Source organism: Meleagris gallopavo, chromosome 1 (genome assembly GCF_000146605.3).
Source record: "Meleagris gallopavo isolate NT-WF06-2002-E0010 breed Aviagen turkey brand Nicholas breeding stock chromosome 1, Turkey_5.1, whole genome shotgun sequence".
In the NCBI taxonomy this organism is placed as follows: domain Eukaryota; kingdom Metazoa; phylum Chordata; class Aves; order Galliformes; family Phasianidae; genus Meleagris; species Meleagris gallopavo.
The window spans coordinates 67,954,460-67,966,943 of record NC_015011.2 but is presented as its reverse complement, the minus strand read 5'-3'; the positions used below and the strand labels follow the sequence as shown (position 1 = coordinate 67,966,943).

At 38.9% G+C, this 12,484-nt stretch overlaps 1 long non-coding RNA gene across 12 annotated transcripts in view; it reads right to left on the bottom strand.

Moving 5' to 3' along the window:
• Window positions 1-12,484, bottom strand: part of LOC104912401 — a 135,922-nt gene that overhangs the window by 98,825 nt on the left and 24,613 nt on the right. The window contains exon 1 of one of the 12 annotated variants that reach the window (XR_004161109.1): window positions 12,021-12,478. The exons of the other annotated variants lie outside the window; for them this stretch is intronic. This is a non-coding gene — a long non-coding RNA (uncharacterized LOC104912401). Of the gene's footprint in view, window positions 1-12,020; window positions 12,479-12,484 lie in introns of those variants that run through there. 12 annotated transcript variants of the gene reach the window in all.

Genomic DNA, 12,484 nt, shown 5'->3' with positions numbered 1-12,484 from the left:
AAAAAAGAAGAACCAAATTTCTCAGGAACACAGATGTAAACCTCCACGAGTTGGAATAGCATTTCTCAGCATTTATCTCAGTAAATAAAGAATTTGGTCTCACCCTGTTAAAGCTAAGTTATTTCCCCCACAGTGGCTTCAAAGATACTGAATATATTTTAACTATCTAGAATTTCAACATGTAGGATTAGTGCTGTAAACATGCATAGTGATTGTGGTCTAATGAAAGAAAACATCAACATAAACACAATGAAGCAAAAGCAAGATCAGCCATGCAGAACTCCCAAAAAGTAGTTTAGGAATTAAACTACCGTTATTAAATCGACTGTGATTAAAGTTTTAATAGTACACTCAACCACTCAGTACAACGCGTATATTACCTAAGGAATAATGACTCGTTTTCAGTTGTGATTGGAAGCCCTCAGTTTTCCAAAAGCCCCTGTTTTCCCCCATTGCTCTTCTATGTCCTAACACAGATTTTTGATTTAGCTGTACATAGCAGCAGCATAAGAAAATAGTTGTTCTACAGCAATTATTCAGCATGCACCCTTCCAGAGAGGGAATATACGATAAAGTACTACATCATGAAGATCAGGCATATTTTTGGATCCTCAAAGTAGAGCAATTGATCCTCCTCTCTCCCCACATTCAAATGTGGAACTTTGCTGCAATGGGTTCTTTCCCACACAAATCAAGCCTTAGCTCTTTTGAATTGAAACAATATGGGATGATTATTGTGGGAAATTTTTTACTGTTCTGTAATTTAAAACTTTCTGTACCCAATTTTGCATTTTCTATAAATCAAAAACCCATTTCACTTAGGGCTACAATTAAACAGAGGAAATCAAAGACTAACTTCTAAGCAAGTCTTGCTATTAATCATAGGATGAACTAGTAGTACAACTACTTTTACTGCAGTTTCTTTCTGCCTGAGAACTACATTTTAATCTAAAGCTTGAACTCTTTAGAAGAGACTGTGCCACAGATGAGAAAAATTAAATAAAGGTATAGCTAATGGTACAGCACTGCATGCTGTTTAAGATGTAAGACAAAAAACAAAGCACACTGACTTCTGTATTAAATCCCCACCCTCTCCCCTCCAAAAAATAACCTAACCCTGAATCGCTAGTGACAATACAATCAATCAAGGTTATTCATGGAAGGCTCTGTCACCTTCTGACACAACAGAAGCCTGGTAAAAACTACAGCTCGAGCAATGTTTGTCCTAATGCAGTGCTACTGGAGAGGCAGCCACCTAAGGTCTGAGGCTGCGACTTCCAGGGGTTATTGGGCTTCTCTCTTCACCACAAGACACAGTCACATCTTTTACTTTATGTCTCTGAACAATTCTTTTTCTTCACTTTTAAAAGAATAATTTACAAGGGTAATTAATTTCAACATCAATATTTAAATTTGAAATATGATATGCAAACAAAATACTCTTGAAAAATGAAACTATGTGGGATACACGAACTTAGGACTTCTGCTTTTTCAAGCATGAAGTCAAAATGATACTTCATTATTTTCTAAAAAGAAAAAATCCAACCTAATTGGTAGACAAAATGAAATACCAACTCCTAAATCGCTGAAGCATACATTTTATCAAGGCTTCCTGAACTTTTTTTCCTCTTTCTCTTTCAAAAAAGTTTCCAGCGTCTTCATGGCTTTTTCATCATCAGTGCCCAGATATTTGGGGGGATAATTTTAATGCTGTAACATACACCACAAAGAAATTTGTGTAAGCCACTGCATTATCTGCAGCTGTACCCTGACAGTAAGAATAAGAAATAATAGCAACTGACTCAAAAAAATATACACTCAAAATTAAATTGACTTCTAGTCAAACACACTTTTGTACTGTGCAAGGTCTCTGCTGAAGATGAACCTTGTCCTGATTGTGAGGTAAAACTAAAATATCTCCTGTAGAAATTCCCGTGTTTTTACGCTTGGAAAGGCTTCTTACAACAAACATGAAACAAAAACTAACAAAACAACAAAATCTTTCCTGATGCTGACTTGGTATTTGAATGTTGTGCTTCAGTAAAACACCAACAGGAAAACTGTCACCTCCTAGAATAAGTATCAAAGTAAGCAATTGACTTAGCATAGAGCACTGACTGAAACACTGTTTTACTGTTCACTTTCTTCCGCGCTAAGATTTCTAATGTATTTGCAGGTCCCTTTATCTCTGACAGTGAGCTCCAGAAGCAATCAACAGTCCTGTTTCTCAAAAAGTGCATTCAAAACATGTCAGATGGTCTGTGATATGGTGAGTTCTCCAGTCTTTGCTTCGCCTCGGTGAAACTTGCTCACCATTGCGATCATGCTGTACACCTAGCTGAAGGGAAGGAAAGCTTCTAATTCTGACTTCTTTCTGAGCGCCAGGCAAAGGCGCATGGGCTGCAGAGAAGATGCACAAGCCAGAACACTTACCGCAGCCATAATATTCTTGCCTTCCAGTACTTTTGGGAAGACTGGATCTATTGACATAAAGAGTGAAGAAAGAATGAGTAATAAAACCTCCAAAAACAAACAGCCTGGAAATTTCATGCAAACAGTATGAATGAAGTGGAGCACTTGCTGAAGATTACTACATAACACTTCAGAAAACTCTGGTTATAGGCCTCCTGTATTTTCACTTCTGGTTCAAAACGTTATTTTTCACACAATTCTCACTATAGCTGCAGATAAGTGAAGAGGATAAGCAGTGGTAGGAGACAGAGAGGACAAAGAAGCCATATAGTCCGGAAAACGTGGTGATAACTCATTTATGAACTCTACTAGACTACCAGTGGATGCAGAAGTAAGTTCTATGCATGCACACCGCAGAATTTGACTGTCACACGCACACAAATCAGAAACGTAGGAGGAAAAAAAGCACTTTTACAGTCCTAACGAAACTAGAGCTGGTCTTCTGTAGTGATGGAAGTAGCAGCACTCAGGCTAGCTCGAAGCTGCCCACGCGGTGGAACAAGTGTGGCTCTCCTCTCGTGGTCTCACTGCTAGCTTCCCAACGTCACACACTGCCTGCACGCCCAGGACATGCTCTGTGTAGTTGCACCTTGATGACACTGAAATCTGCAGGCAGGGCAGCTGAGAAAGCCTGCTCACACTTGAGCTGACTGTATCCTGCTACATAATGCCAATACTGCAAAACTAGGTACACTTGAATAAAACCTAAATGCAACTACATTCAGGCAACAGGATAAAGATACCAGTATTCCTAGAGAAAAACAGCAAACAAAAAATCTAAACTGTTTGATTGCCATTATTTTTTCAAAAGTTCCCTTTCAGTTAGCAATTCTGCAGGGAGCACACAAAGCATTATGATCTGTAAGTTTTTGTTTCCATGGTCCTTGTTTGATATTCTGTAAAGTTACTGGTTTCCTGCTTTTTTTTTTTTTTTAAATAAAGTCAATGACCTAATTAATTTTCCCATACTATTTTAAGACATACTAGACTTTAATTACTCGTACAGCAGAATCCTAAACTGTAAGGCAGGCAATTTCAGTGCACCTTGCTGTGAGCTACCCCGATCAGACTGGGACTTGGATATGGGCTATTTCTACACAGACGCTGCCTCTGTTGCAACCTCTCCTATTAATTCTGAACAGATAAAACAGAGTGACTAATGTGAAAGGTGGAGGCAAATGAAAGAAACACCACAGCAACTAAGCAATGGCAGCACGTAACCTTCCACTCTCGTACTGAACTGTGGGAGGCAGCGGAGCCTCCTCCTACAGCTCCAAGCAAAAGCCTCCACTCAAAGGAAGTGGAGGACTGGAACAGCAGCTGCAGCACAGACCAAGACACAAGATGCAGCCCTGTGCAAAGCGGTATTTAACCCCTCAGATTCCATAAGCACGGCCTTGCGAAACAGTATACAACTCTTCCCTCCTCTGCCTGTTTATTCACAGCTCAGCTGTTTCTCTCAAACCTCACACCCAACATCCAAGTTACCTGCAGCCTTCAAGCAGAAGGTGTTCTGCCAGAGGAGGAAGAAACTTGAGGCGGCTCCCAGTGCTGCACCCAAGGCTGAATGTAAAAGTGTCTCTCAGCTTCTTACCATTCTTCCACACAAGGGCAATACAACTCACATATAACTTATGGAGGCCTAGTTTCTGGACAATAGCATATATAAGATACATATTTTATAAATCAAATGATATTATATTAAAAGTGTAGGAGAGAAACTAAACGAACCTTCTGGTCTGCAGCTTCTATTGATCATAAAGAGTTAATCCCATCAAAATTAGCAATACAAAATTACTCTTTCTGCCCTCTTTCTCCCAGAGGCGACTCCAGAAGTAGTTCATGGTACATAAAGGACAGAGAAAATCTGGGTGCTATCTGAAGCTCCACGTTGGCCTTGAACCAATTATCTGCAGAGAGGCGAAATTCACCACACAAAGAATGGCTTTCCTTTCTAAAATTGCCATTAGAAAGTAACACCAACCAGGCAGTGATAAGAAGAGTAGCCACTGACTGCCTGGGAGAGCTTTATTATAAACATTTATCAAAAATACTTGTACAGAGCTTTAACAAAGCTTGCAAGTGTACTGACAAAGTAATTTTTCCCCTTCTTCTCTTAACGCTAATAGAATTGCGAGACTTTTTGTTTGTCTATTTATTATTCCTCTACCTTTAAATTAACGTGTATTTTGGGTTAGATGGTGTATCAAGAGGAACATGCGGATGACATATGAAGCTAGGAAATTCAAGGACGTGATGCTCACTGCCTCAGAATCTTCTCCCTGTGAATTTTGGAGCAGCACCACACGTGTGAGTGCCCTTTAACATATTCGGCTCAGCAGGGAACAAAAGTTAAAAGGCTTACAGCAATTATTTTGACAATAATGGAATTGTGCTTCTGTGTACAACCCAGAACTTCACTTAGGTGTAAGGCAGCCATACCCAATCAACTGTAAAAGATGTATATATTTGGGGAAGATAATTATGTTTCCATTAAGTTCCTTGTAATTGGTTAAAACCAATTGCCAGAGGTGGACTATTCATGATGTTACAGCTGTTTTTCTTTTTAAATCCCTGGTGAGATAAAGCAGATCAACTTCCATGCTCACTTGACTTCTGTATTGGCCTGCTTTTCATACAACCACCTTTCAAGTCTGCTTTTCTCTCCAACATCAGCCCTTTACCTGGACTCAGAAAAAAAACTCTAGACCACCTTGTTCCCTACTGATGGTATCTGCAGCCAAGAGCTATTCTTTTTCTGCTTGCCTTCAGCCACACTATGTTTTGACTCCTGGAAGTATTTTGAAGAAAAATACAAACCTACGAAAGGTATCATTTTATCCCATCAAGTGTGACCCCCTGAGAGCATTCTGTATCATATAGAAGGAACTGCCACTCTAAACAGGTAGTAATTAACATCTTAAAATATGTACACCTGAATATAATAAATTCAACTTCAGTTTTAGCTACACCAAGTAGGATTGTGTCCATGCAAAAACACGAGTCTCACAGGTGAAACAGACATATACTGTGGAGCAGGTTATATTTTAAATGAAATAATTTTACAGAGATATTCAGAAGGCACCAAGGAGACAGTAGAAATAATTGTTTTAGTATCATTTAAAATGTAAATGTTATGTAATATGTAATTTAAATGTAAATCTGCACCTTAAACCTTCAATCCATCAACGTAAATCTCCAGTTAAGAAACAAAATTTCCATGCGATCATGTTAATTCCTCCTTCTATAATAATTAGAGAATGAGAAATGTATAACCTTCCATTAAAAAACTGGTAACTATCTTCATAACAGACTGAGTTGGAAAATTATTTAAAACCTGGTTACTAATAAAAGTAGATTTAAAAACGTAAATGGTTTATTCTTACATCCAAGCAACAGAGAAACCATGCATTTCACACTGCATTAAAAACAAAAACAAAACTCACAATGACCCTCCAACAGCAGAATTTCTATGTGCATGCCCCTTGGGCCCCTCTCTTATGGAGTTTCCATCCATTTCGAGATAACACAATCAATTCCTTCCTAGGCATCCTGAAATTCATAAAAGCATGCTGGAGTAGGGAGGATACCAATGCTGTGCCCCTTAAAATAGGAAAGGAAGATTTTGACACTCCTCAGTTTAAACTAGACAAAGAAAGAAGGCAAAAAAGCTAACTGCGTTAAGTCTGTAAGGTCACACAGAACTGAGCGTTCTTTAAATGTACTTTAAGAGTCATTCAAGTTCAAGCTTCCTGCATCAGGTTTTCAAATTAGCGTTACTTCGGTTTAAGAGTACAATCCAGAACGCTCTGATATCTGTGGGAGACTTTCCACTGACTCAGTACTGGACAGACTATTTAGTTTCCTATAGACAAATAAGACAATAAATCTCATGTGCCAAAATTAATAAAAATAATCATGAGGACTCTCTTTAAAAAAAAGAAAAAAAACCTAGAAAAATAAATATAAAAAGGGAAAAGGAAAATAAAGTATCTTGTCAAAGAGTAAAATCTTTTCAAAATAATGCTTTTTGGACATACAGATGAACAAGTAAATACACTGGAGTTGTTTGAGGATGAGAAGCAAAACAAATACAGCGAACAAAATCTCTTTGATGCAGTCACACAGCTTTCCTATCCTTTTGCATACTGAATTGCAACAAAAAGCAAGACTAATACTGAAAAGGCTTCTAATGCATTTAAAAGCCTAATGTCAAAGCTCTGTGCTTTTCCTGAACTGAATCAAGTAACTGTCTATCTAAAATAGTAGAAATATTTGTAATTCTACACTTATTGCATCTTGTGGATAAAGCTACAGAAGCATTCATATTTTCATCACCCAGACAGAACAAAGTCCCTTCTATCACCCAGCCTACTGTAACTCTGTAATACTCGTGACTGTGAGTAGCCTATTAGAAAAATATAATGCTGATTTTTTATACAAGTTGCATTAAGTGCATCACATCACCTCTACAAAAATCCCCAACCAACATCCCTCTCTGATGAATTAACTTAGATGCGAAGCATTCTGGCCTGCCACGACTGTAAATCACAAAATCACTACCATGTCTTTTTCTAAACTACTCAAGTGTCACTGCCTGCCCCCCCCGCCAGCATTAAAATTGACAGACAAAATGGTGCTGCTTCTTGTTTTCTAGCGCTCTATATCAATTGGGTTCAGCGTCTTTTTTTATTTTGGAAATTATCTAAGACAAGGAAAAATAAAGACAATAAGGAAAACAAGGCCCCTTTTAAATAATTCATTTTATTTTTTTTCCCAGTTTGGCATTCTAAAAATATTTGTCTGCAGTTACAAAAGCACGTGATCTCTTTTGTTATTAAAATTGAAGACGCATTCTTCTTCTGGAAATGCCCATTTACATTGACAAAAGAATTTCAGAAGCCAAATGAATGCTCCTGTAAACATATCTGTATGCAGGTATCTGAATAAATGGGCAACATGTAGAGCGTACATCAGATTTAAAAGGTTATAAAATATCAGTCAGCAATGCAGACATAATTAATCTAGGGCTATAGAATATTATGATCTAATTAATATTTAATAAAGTCATATTGGTTATTATAATAATTTTATTTTCCTTAGCTCATCTTCCTTCCCCTTTGCAAAATTTTCTATCAGCATCCAAAGCAATTTGCTCTCAATTTAATCTATTTGTGTTTTAACAAGTTTGAGAAGAGCCAGTCACTATGAAACTCCAGAGAGACTGGAGAGGAGCGAAGTGTTTTCCTCAGCAGGTAACAGCAGGACATGACAGCTGAAGTAAATATAAACTTGTATATATACGTATGTATGCTACCTGAAATCTATGGACTCCTTCAAAAAAAAAAAAAACAAAAACAACCAAACACCACCACAAAAAAAAACAAAAAAACTTGCCCTAATTTAAATAAAGAATGCAGAAGGTAATTCATCAACTATGTACCTAGTAGGCAAGCAACACTCACTTTTTATTCATACAAAACTCATTTGTTGTTCTCAGCGAGAAGAAGCTCTTTGGAGGCTCGCTGCCCCCCTGCTCTCTCTCCTTTTCATAAAAAATCATGATCAGTGCTTCTATTCGCATTTTAGAGTACTGCTGCTGGACATTAGTTACAACAGTTTAGAAAAAGTTTTGTGGAAGATCCAGAAAACCACAGCAATAGTCAAGTCTTTACTGCAAACTATTACGTATACAGACTTAATTCAAATCCCATTTGAAGTAAATGAAAAAAAAAAAACAAAACCCACTGCTCAGATGGTCAGAGGCTTCTGGATCAGACCTTTTGTTTCTAGAGGTATGGCACAGCACATTTCAAATGCATGCAGGAAAGAAGAGTATGCAATCACTGAACAACTGGTAACACTAATTTTCTGCTAAAACAAGGCTGTTTTTACAAAGGGCAACTCAAAATGATGAGAGCTTACATTTGATGGCATATGTTTTTAAAAGGCTGCAAAGTGGCTGATTCTGGGCATTTTATCCTGCATATATGCCTACAAAACATGCATCATAAACAGAATTATGTCTGATTTTGAAGACAACAGTCTTTCATGAAAACATGACAATACTAGGATCACTAGAAGATTTAAAAACATTCCATGTAAGCGCAGGGATAGCTGTGGAAAAATTTTTGCAGCATACTTAGGAAAAAAATCACAAAGTGGTTTGCTTGCTAGTGTTAAGTCAAAGGCAAGATTCAGCAGCAACTTCCACGAAATGTACAGACATAACACATTAATGAATACCTGGATAGAGAGGGATGGATCTAGAAACCCATCAAACTTAACCACATTCTCTCTGTTGCGGCCCAGGCACGGAGTTAAGTGCACAACAAGTGCAAATTTACACAGTCAGTACAGTTTACAGCAGTATAAACTAAGGACTTGCAGAAGTGCACATGCGCTTGAAAAAAATCTGCCCCGCCATTTTATATCTACTGGGATCACTCTCCTCGTGAACGCCTATTGTGCTGGCTACAGCCATTTCAACTTTTTGTCTTCTGGTTGCAATCATAAGTCTAGCTAGCTGCATGCATGCTGAATACATGAATATGTATCCTTGCAAAAATCAAATGCATTGTGCAACAACACATGCTATATGAACACACACGACTGTGAAGAAACATGCTTTACAGTACGTCTTAAGAAACAAAGACATGGAATCATCACATTCCTACATTCACTGTATTTTCAATCCGGTAGAGACCATATAAATCAAAATTAAATCTGCATCACAGAATTGCTTTGTTATAGATGCAAGTCCCCCCCACCACCACCACCATCGCGGGGGGAAAAGGAGGGAGTGCTGATTACCTGCACCTGTTTCAAGCTGAGAGCAACTGATGCAGTTAGCAGGCAAAATGCCTAATTAGTGCGCATTTCCATGTTCTGGAAGGAAGGCATCACGACGACAGGCCTGCCTGCACTGCAGCACCATGTGAGGAGGCCACAAGCCGGAGGCAGGTGAAGGCCCCGGTCTGCCAGGAGCACACCTCGTGTGGAGCTGGGCCTGGCCACAGGGAACCCACCTGCCTCTAAGTGGCTGCCAGAATGCTTCGGGGATGTGAATTATACAGACAACCCCCCAAAAAACTCCAGGCGAAACCTAGATGCAACAAGGCCTTCCTTCCATTCCTCCTTTGTATTTCTCCTTCATAGTTACAAAGTGACTGTGAATACTTGGCAGATGTGGGAAAAAGGCAGTACTGTACAAATGCACCCATACAAAACAGAAGCCAGCTTGACATTAGCGCCTAGCTTTGGAGAAAACAACAACTCAGGGCTGCACCTACATCTGAAAGCGTGAACTCCTGTTCCATTCTCTTCCCTTTCTCCACTCCACCTCCTTCTTTTCCGCTCCCATTCGCCCACAATAAAACCTCCCTTAGCCCCAATCCAAACCTTGCAGTCTTCACCGGGGCAAAATTCCAATTTATTTCAAAAAGTTCAGCCTGGATAAGAATGCCACACATCCAATTTAGCATCTCCACACATCACAATCCATCTACATATAAAGCACCGTGGGCTGTGCTCACTCGATGCACGCTGCCCTCTCCCCTCCACATAGCAGAGCTCTGTGCAGCCCTGCATTGCGCTCACGGGCCTAGCAGATATCTCTTCTGCACTCCTTGCCCTAGCACCACCTGGTGAAAGCCAAGGTTTTGCTCAGGAGAGCCAGGAGCCTAAGAACATGACCTTCATTTACCAGAAACACCTTACATCCCTTCCTGGAAGATAAAAATTCACTCGGAGTAAGGAGTGGGGGAGAAAGACAGTCTGGAGCAAAACCAATTTCGTTTTCTAACAGAGCATCTAAGATTATTTTCACTATGTTCTACTAAATTATTATCTGAAAACATGCTAAAAATTCATCCTAGTCAATTATGGAAAAAAAAATATTTTCATGAAGAGAAGTATTGCCTATGCTTTCAATTTTTCATTCCATACACCAAGTATTTTTGAGGAAACTATTTGGCAGTTCGACACAAAATGCTTTCAAATGTAAATGCTTTAGCTCACGTGCATAATTCCTGAAGGCATTCATTTGAGGAGCAGAACATTTCTATCAGCAATTATATTTCATGTTCTAGACTAAAATAATTTTGAATTTAAAACCCAATCTCATCAACAGATTTTAATCCTTCTTCTCCAATTAGCATGCACATGATCTTTATGCACTGCTACGTCCACATTCAGCGCAGTTGAAGAAATCCTCACCGTGAAACAAACCAGAAGTAAGTCAGTTCTGTCTCTTTCACTTCCACAGTGATCATTTCTAGCAAGCCATCACAGAATAATGAACTCACAAACCAGAAGCAATTTTATATTCCTTTAAGTGCTACTACTCGGCAACAAGACAGCCCCAGCAAGTGGTAGAACCTAAGAGAAAAATTCTCTTTAGATAAACAGCATCATTGGGGGCAATATAATAGAGTGCTCTGAAATTCCACAGAGAACATCGTTTAGGAGTTTGCAATTTTAAAACAATTACTACAAGATCAAAATATTAGTTAATATTTTATCTGCACTGCCCTGGGCAGCTACTACAAGCCTCTGAAAAGTACTTGGAAGAAATTAATTGTAGCTGAGCTATTACTGAGCCATACGTTCCTAAATTCCTTTCTTAATCTGCACAGTTCACCAAAACATTCTCTGCTTACTTTGAGTTTGATCGGCCAATAAATACTACTTTACTGCTTAAAGTTACGAGTTATTTTTTCAGTTTACGTTACCATAAAACAGCTCAAATGCAATGTCAATAAAGAGATGATTTTGATACAATACTGACAATGGCCTGAATTTAAAAGTTGTGCTGTGCAAGCCACTGGGTATTTTCTAGTTATTTTGCAAAGGGAAAAAAAAAAAGCATTTGGATTTGCTTTCTCGTATCCATGAATTTAAATAAATAAATCAAATTAAATGAAAATATTCAAATACTTTACATGAGCATCCAGGTTTCTTCAGCATAGAAGAAAGCATTTTGTACTACAAATACATATGGAAGGACTAGGTATCACAGAGAGGCTCCTTAAAATATATTAATTTCCAGATACTTTAGCTTGCATGTGCACTTGGCTATATAAAGCACAGAAAGTGTTACAGGTTAGGAAATTTCATAATAATTATAAATCTGTAACCCTCTGCCAAATAATGGCTAACACAGAACATCCATAACTGCATGCTACTTTGATTTAGCTATAAATGGCATTAGTCTAATATTTAAGTAATATACTTAAGTAAATTTCTTCATCAACACCCAAAGAGCAAGTGAAAGAGTGGGACTGAGTGTGAGCACGTACCTGCACATGTACGTAGAAGATAAAATAGAAAATACACTTATGGCACTTACGGACCTTTGCAGGCTATCAAAAAAATCATTGCAAGAAGAGATGATACAAATGGCAATTATAAAGCAATCCTGAACAATCCTAGCTACTAGAAAAATTAAATATGAGCCCTGGAAATACTTATGTCCAAATCCATGCCGCTAAAAGAATCGAGACGCATAACTAATGCGATACAATTACTGAAGATTATCTCACAGTTACCTCAAAAATATGAGTTCAGGACGGGTATGGTGGTGCCCAGATGTACAAATGGCACAAAACCCCATGGACTCGCTCCCAGGCACATCGTGACTGCTCTGCACGCCGATGTCTAGTAACGCCTGGGACACGTCGAAATATTAAATAGATATAAAAACTTGCACCGCCCAACTTTGTCGGTTTCTTTTCTTGAGCTTCTTTCTGTTTAAGAAATAAGGGAGGGGATTGCCATTGAAGCCAGCAGCTATTCTGCAATCAATGAAGGCAAGACTGGCACAAGTCCTGGAAGATTTGCATTCAGAAATAAAAGCTGTGATCGACCTTTGTCTGCTAAGAAAACGAAGCCCGCTGCTTCTCGCCAGCCTGGCGAAGGGAGGGGCCGCCTCGCTGGGCAGGGACCGTCCAACCTAAAACCCGCCGGCGGTGGCAAGTATCGCCGCACCGCGTCCCTCGCGGCCAGCCCTGCG